The sequence below is a fragment of the Diabrotica virgifera genome, chromosome 2 (assembly GCF_917563875.1).
Source record: "Diabrotica virgifera virgifera chromosome 2, PGI_DIABVI_V3a".
Lineage (NCBI taxonomy): Eukaryota > Metazoa > Arthropoda > Insecta > Coleoptera > Chrysomelidae > Diabrotica > Diabrotica virgifera.
Genome location: NC_065444.1, coordinates 137,668,367 through 137,676,934, shown reverse-complemented (window position 1 = coordinate 137,676,934; position 8,568 = coordinate 137,668,367).

Sequence of the window (8,568 nt, the reverse complement as noted above, 5' to 3'; positions counted from 1 at the left end):
GAAATATTGACGAAAAACGTAAAAAACTACGAATTTACCGATTTCTCCCCCCTCTCCCCCCCAAACCCGACGCTCAAAATGGTGTGACTTTTTTCTGAACATTATGTGGACCATATAGAACAATTTGGTGTTGGAGGATAACTTTCACTTTGGATGTCTGGGTATGGGTCTAACTATACCATACTATATTCCCTAAAATAAAATGTTTCATCATAACGGCTGACCTGAGTAAAAATCACTTATTTATAAGTTAAATTTGAATTATAGGCTTGGATCTCGCGTACAAAAAAGAAGTTGATTAATAACAAGCTGAAAATTTTTAACTTAACTGTGTCTAGTCGGACAAACTTTGATGTACGGGAACACTGAAACAGGCGAAGCTTTAATTGTGGAACAGGTTAAAAATTTGGAACATCAGACTACGAAAACGTTCCATGTATTTTGTCTGACAGAACTTCCAACTGATTTGTTACGATTTCATTAAACTCTTATGCAAAAATCAGACTGGTATTATCACCAACTGGGCATTTTAATAAGTTTAACACGAAGAACATGTCAAATGGCAGGAATTATATTTTTGATAAATAGCAATATGATTTTTGCATGAGAGTTTAATGAAACAGTAACAAATCAATTGGAAGTTCTGTTCGAAAAAATACATGGAGCGTTTTCGTAATCTGACGTTCCAAATTTTTAAACTGTTCTACAATTAAAACTTCTCCTATTCTTCTCCTGAAAAAACTTCTCCTGAAAACTTAGTGAAAACAGAGAAAATTTAGTGAATTGCAAATATTTAATTCAAAAGAAACTTTTTATTTATTCTAAGGGACTGTCGGCCCTCGGCAATAACGTTTTCTTTCATTCTGCGTTTAATTTTTTTAAAAATACTTATTAGTTTTCTCAGTATTCGAAAAAAATGAACACATTTAAAACACAGGAAAATTTTGAGAGGCGACATTTTGCGTCTTTCCCCTTAAATTTTTTTGCAACATGAATGAAGCACCCTGTGTATTAAATTAAAAATATACATTCAAGTAAATAAACAATAATATTTTGTTATATCAAAGTTTTCAAACAAATTTTATATAGGGTGTCTGCATAACTAGCAACCATATGGTTTCATATTAATTTTATTAATTATTAATTTTAATTATTATTAATACATTATTAATTTTACGGGAAAAGGTAATACCCAAGTTAAATACATAATCATAATTCATAGAGTATGTGTTTACTTAAGGGTAATTATCATTAGAGTAAAAGATTCACTTTATAGGAGTAAAACTGCTAAGTTGCGTTATGGGTACTAATTTATGTTTCTAGTCGTCAAGGAGTGTGATTTGATGTTTGATTTTCATATGGCAAGCGTAATTCAATCTATCTACATACTTCAAAGAAAAAAATTAGGAAGGGACAATAAAATGTAATATATTTTAGACGGAGTACGTTCAACATTTCAGGACGGGAATAATAATCATTTTTTCAGTAATAACACAATATTTGATTTTTGAGATTTCTCTAGCTGTTCATGAAATAAATAAAATTGTATATAAAAAATGATTATCTCATTTAAAATAAATATTTCTTATTTACCAATCCTTCGGTTTGGCGCCCCATTGGGGTTACGCACGCGTGCACCGCACGCGTTGCACGCCCGGTTACGGGGCCCTGATATTATTCCAAGTACGCAATAATGAACCACCCGCATCCCTCAAAACGGTATTACTCTCTATACAGTACCGAAATTTCCAAAGGAAAGTTTCAAACGGGCCATACCGCTCCTGAATTTTGCACATGTATATAATATTTTTCATAGCGCCATCTTATACATAATGGCTACATTAACAGAGCTTAGATTCTTACAGATTCCTATACTGTATTCGTATTATATGTCGAATATTTACGTTTCACATGCCAATTTCTATTAATTTCAGAAATTTATTTTAAAAGTACACCACGCAAAAAGTACTTTATTAATTCACATTTTTTTAACGTTATATCCTTCCATTACTTCTACTGTAGTGCTAAACGGAATTTTATCATGAAATTCATTTAAATACTTAAGTAATTTAGATATAAACGCTCTTATATTTATTGAGAAAAAAGCAAAACTTTCACATTTTTTTATAAACAATACACAACAGGTAGGATAACAAAAATATGGCTGGAACTAGCGACATATATTGTTAGTAGGTTAAGCATTTTTCGGTATACATATATGCTCTAGATTATGAGTGGTGTACTTTATAAAGGTGATGGGATCGGCTATACTTATAACATTACCAATGGCCGGCCTTAAAAATTACATAATGGAGATTCCTAATCGTATTTCGGTATTCACATTATACAAGAGTCTCAAGTTTAAGTACTCAAGTATAAACAATTTTTTAGCTGATGATGGTTGGAATATCGATTTCAAGCAGATCACGTACTTTTATGTAAATATTATCATCACATGCACCATTTCACCAGTCTTTGAAATATTTATTAATCTAAATAACTATTCTCAAAATTGTTTCATAAAAGCTGATGTGACACTTTCGTCCAGTTCTCTATTAGTAAATAAAAGTTGAATTATGGTTGTTTGGGTTAATTACTTCGCATTTATTATTTATAATATTATATGATTAAGATCGAAAATATATAGAAATTTCTTCATTTTTCTCTAAATTAATTTTTTTCCACAGGCAACTTATTCGGTTTTTCAATGGTTATTACTTTAAAAAGAAAAAAACCGGTTATAACCGGGACAAAAAAACAACCGGTAAAACCGGTTGTTTCGAATTAAAAAACTGGGTTTAGGTTATAACCGGTAGGTTTTTTCCATCCCTTAGTCGATTAATTTAGTTTGCAGTCAATACTAACAAAGTTATTCAAATTGTTTATAAGCCAAAAATGACTCTACATTACTAAAATATTTTCGGAATGATAAAAATGAGTTTTTATTATTTTTTTAAAAACTTTGAAAACATAAGTATTCTTCTTTCATGTAGTTTCCACAAAATTGCTGTATCATTATTATTTTATGAAGAAAAGCATGCTTTATCATTGCAAAGAAAAGGATTTTTTATTAAACAAATTGAATAAAACGTAAACTAATTGACGAATCACCTTGAAATTTTTTGTTATATCTGGACTGAACATGGACTGTTTTGTAAGCACAAATGATGACACTGGCTCTGCATCAGTGACATCAATCTGAGATGGGTGGAAGAGGGAGAGAGACAGGCACAGCGACTCAAAATCAACGACAAAATAAACTTTCAGTTATTAGTTAGGCTAACTTTCGGATAATCCGACCTTTTCGGAATCCGAACAGGCTGTCCCCCCAATTAGTTAGGATTTGCGGGGTTTTACTGTATATAGGTACCTACTATAATATCTGCGTTCCAATCGGCTGGTAGTCTGTTTTGTTCATATTTTTTGTTGTCTTAGCTGGTTTATTTCCTTATGTAATTCTCTTCCTCTGTATTTTTTTCCACTGTTATTTCATTTTCTTCTGCTGCTTTTCCGTTTTCTATGTTTTTAATATGTGTTTTTGTACGTTTTCTTCTGTGAAAATTTCTACTTCGTTGTTATCTTGTTCTTCTTCATCTGTTTCCTTCATACCGAATAGCATTTTTTCGTAATATTCTTCTCATATTCTGCTGATCTGTTTGTCTTCAAACAGGGTTTCTCTTTTTTTTGTTTTTTAGTACTCTTGTTTTAATGCTGGACGTATTTTTTTATCTGACTTTTTTGTAAAATTGTTATATTTGATGGTTTTCTGTCTTTTTTAATGTCCTCCAGCGAAACCCGTCATTTTTCTTCTTTTTATTTGTTGAGTTTGCTGTGTTTCTCGCTATTTTTTATTCTTCCCTGTTTTGTTTTGACGGATTGGTTGTTTATCCACGTCATTCTAGCGTAGTTTTTTAGTTTTCTGCGTTTCGCAGTCTTGATCGTACGTAAATTACACATTTAAAATTGAAAAGGATTTATAGGTTCCAAATTAGCTAAAAGACGGTGTTTCAATCCCTGTTTGTGTATTATCGCTCCAAACCCTTCTTGGCAGTAGCGCACCCGGGGGGGGGGGGGGTTTTGGGAGTTAAACCCCCTTTCCCCCCAGGGCATATGAAAAATATATAAATAATAGCAGGAAAATGTAACTTGTCTTTCACAAAATATAGAAAAAAATTTCGACGCCCAAGCCAACCCCCTTCCCCCCAGAGAAAAATTATAGGTGCGCTACTGCTGCTTGGATGTGTCCCGTTTTTTTCAAATTTATGATATGGTCACCCTACAGTAGAAACGCTTCTTAATTCACGAGAGTATTCTACACACTTGTTCTTAATCCAGGATACAGTTTTTTTGTGTCAAATTAGAATTTCATAATGGTAGATAAGTTTATTTTAATTTTCTAATCTATTTCAACAGTAGGGCCCCCGCATACTGCAGACTTTTTACCCAGTGGTGTCATGGTGTGGGAACGCGTGGGAACGCCGTTCCCACACTGGTTAAGCAAAGAAAAAATAAATAAATAGAGAATTTAGGTTTTGTAAACAAAAATTAGCAGTGCGTTCCGGCACTGCTAATTTTGCCATGACACCACTGTTTTTACCTGCCGATAGTTTAGTCGGGTTGGGCAAAATTAAAGATTTTTCTTTTTAAAATATGTAAGAATGTAGTTCGTTTGGTATGGCATGAGTGCTTTAATTTTTTTTAAGTATGTATTCTATTTGTTTTTAATTTTGTAGACTAGCAGACTTAACTACTTTATGTAATGTGAAATTTAAGACTTACTACTATATTTTAAATATTTTTCAAAATATTATTTTCTATATCCTTACATAAAAAAATACATTGAGTGTATGAAATAAGTAAGCAATGTTTTAAACATTTTTATTATTTTCCAGACACCTTTGCACCTATTAGTTGAACAAATTATATTATTAAAAATTTTGTACTTACTTTACTTAAGCCGCCCTCTTGTACCCTACGCTGTCGAGGTAAAAGTTTTGTAATAAAAAATTAAGAATTCAATTTTAACACTTCTATAATATGTTACAATTGAGCAATTAGACCAGCAGATTCGGCAACTGGTTATGATAAATTCATCAATTTTAATGAACATACTTTTTAATTTTTTATTTTTGCAGTGAAAAAAAATACATTGTTAATTATACAAAAAAATATCATTAATATATCACAACAATATTTTTTTCAACATACTACAATAAGCAATTATAAAAATATCCGAAGTCTAAATTCCAACATTTGAGGTGACAACAGCGCAGTGGAAGCCATGAGGACATAAACTCAAATATACGGAGACCACTACAACCGCAAACTGAATAAATATATATTTGGATGCCATCAAAACCGTTAAAGTGATTTTAGATATACAGCAAGCGAACATGGCGCGCCTGACGGCAATTGCTCCAAGTAATGTGTATATTATTATACAGATAACGTGACTGAGGACGTCCGGCCAATATTTTGTGTAAGCATTGTAGGAAGTGGTACCTTTCATTTGCGATACATTTTAGGGAAAGTCCTCGTGGCAACCGTATATCGGAGTTCACGAAGACCTGGAAGCCACGAGAGACTACGGTTTAACATGGGGGGACGTCATAAGATGCTAAAAATAAATATATATATATATATATATATATATATATATATATATATATATATATATATATATATATATATATATATATATATATATATAGTTTTGTTATTTCCTGACCGTAAATTATTAAATAGAAACTTTTTAATTCCTGGGATTTCGGTCTGATAAAAATAAAACACTTTGTTATGGCTTAAACGTTTCGGCTAATTGCCATTTTCAATAAGCACTTTAATGAATAATTATAAACATTACATAAAACAAAACAAAAGACTAAAATCTACATTGCACTTGTTGGCTTGGCGTTTTGTTGTGGAATGCGAGCTTGACTCTTGAAACCATATGGCAGAATTCAAAATTGACGTCCGTTAAGGACCGTATTTAAAATATTTGCCAAATTGTACATTTATAAAAATTAAATCAATTTATTAAATTATGATAATATACATTGGAGAGATCCTTGATGTCAGTTTTATTATTTATGCAATTTTGGTCTTTCTTTACATGAATCATCTCCAATATGCATGTTTTGTTGTAGTTTTGTTCTTTTTCTAAAATTTGTACATTTTCAAAATCAAAAGCATGGTTATTTTCTATGGAATGCTTGGCTAATGCTGTAGTGTTTACTTTGTTGGTTTGTACACTATGTTTCTATGTATATATTGATGTGTTTGCCCAATGTATGTCGAATTGCAGTCTTTACAATTTACTTCATAAACAACATCTGACTGCTGGTCCTTACTAACAATGGGTTTATCCGCCAGAATTTTACAACCCTCTAATTAAAAAAAGAAAATATATCATCAACAACCAATCAAATTCCAATACCACTCCAAATCAAATCCAAATAAACGCTATATATCCCTACCATATATAAATGGATTTTCCGAACAAATGTCGAGAATGTTTGCAAAATATGATATCAATGTTGGACATAAAGCGCCTAAAACATCGGGGCAATGTTTTTCACAATTTAAACCCATTGTTACTAAGGACCAGCAGTCAGATGTTGTTTATAAAGTAAATGCAATTCGACATACATTGGGCAAACACATCAATATATACATAGAAGGATGGTTGCACACAAACATAGTGTACAAACCAACAAAGTAAACACTACAGCATTAGCCAAGCATTCCATAGAAAATAACCATGCTTTTGATTTTGAAAATGTACAAATTTTAGAAAAAGAACAAAACTACAACAAAAGATGTATATTGGAGATGATTCATGTAAAGAAAGACCAAAATTGCATAAATAATAAAACTGACATCAAGGATCTCTCCAATGTATATTATCATAATTTAATAAATTGATTTAATTTTTATAAATGTACAATTTGGCAAATATTTTAAATACGGTCCTTAACGGACGTCAATTTTGAATCACAAACAGAAATCTTATATATACGTAAACATACGATGGGAACAAATAAAGGTTCTTCTCAGAACCAACTGACTAGAGATCTCGGACCGTGTATCCGAGTCTGTCACCTTAACATCGAGGGCATAAGCCAGGCAAAATGCCAAGTGTTGCAAAAAATCCTACACGATAACGACATTGACCTGGTTGCCATACAAGAGACCCATACTGAAGACAAAGTCCAGCTTGATTTAAGGGGAAAGATACCTGGCTACGATTTACTGGGAGCCACCTATGATAAACATTACGGCGTCGCAACCTACATTCGCTGCAATATAGAAAATGGTTTCCTACTTTCTGCTTCCAATGAAAATAATATACATGAAGTAGTCACCAAGATTGGAGATATTACCGTAGCTAACATATACAAACCTCCAGCCACTACATGGAACCCAGAAGTGCTAAAGACTCATCCACATCCTACTATATACATCGGCGACTTCAACAGCCACCACGAAATGTGGAAGTACACCACGAATGATGAAAATGGGGAGGCACTAGTAGAATGGTCCGAAGAGCAAAACACATATCTAGTTTTTGATGCCAAAGACAGAGGAACATTTAAATCAGCTGCATGGAGAAAAGAATATAACCCAGACCTATGTTTTGTCTCAAAAGATACCAATGACAGACCACTAACAACTGCGAGAAGTGTCCTTGCAGACTTCCCACATACTCAACATCGTCCGGTGCTTATCACCATCGGAATATCAATTCCAATAATTAGATCATATCCTCGACCCAGGTGGAATCTTAGAAAAGCAAACTGGAAGAAGTTCTCTGAACAACTAGACCGGACCTTGAGCTGGGTCCCTCCAACCAGCAAACATTATGAGAGGTTTGTGGGCGCAGTAATAAGCACTGCCAAGAAAACCATCCCTAGGGGGTATCGCAAAGAATATGTGCCTGGATGGACTGAAACATGTGAAGACTTATACACGCAGTTTCTCGAAAGTGGTGACCGAGAAATAGCCGATGAGCTTTTACACAACATCGATACAGCTAAACGCCAAAAATGGATAAAGACTGTCGAAAACCTTGACTTCAAAAAATCAAGCCGGCAGGCATGGTCCTTGTTGCGGAAAATTGGAGGAGCTAACCAGCTGGAATCTAGAGAGTCTAAAATGTCTCCTAACAAGGTTGCCTCCCATATAGTATCTCTGTCCAGAGCTCCACGAGATCGAACACATACTACCAACGTGAAAAGAGACTTAAGGGCATTAAAACAAATGAACAGAGCGAACTCCGAATATTCAGCAAGAATACTTATTTCTGAAATCACACATGCGCTGAAAGAAATGAAATCAGGTAAAGCACCTGGCTTTGATGGTATCCATCCAGAGTTCTTGATACACAGTGGTGCATACACGAAACAGTGGCTTGCAATGCTTTCTCACTTAAGCGAACAAAGATAATTGCAATTCCGAAACCGGGCAAATCAAACGATAAGCCAGAAAACTACCGCCCCATAGCTCTACTCAGCATGGTATATAAACTATTAGAAAAGCTTCTCCTCAACAGAATTAGTCACAGGATAC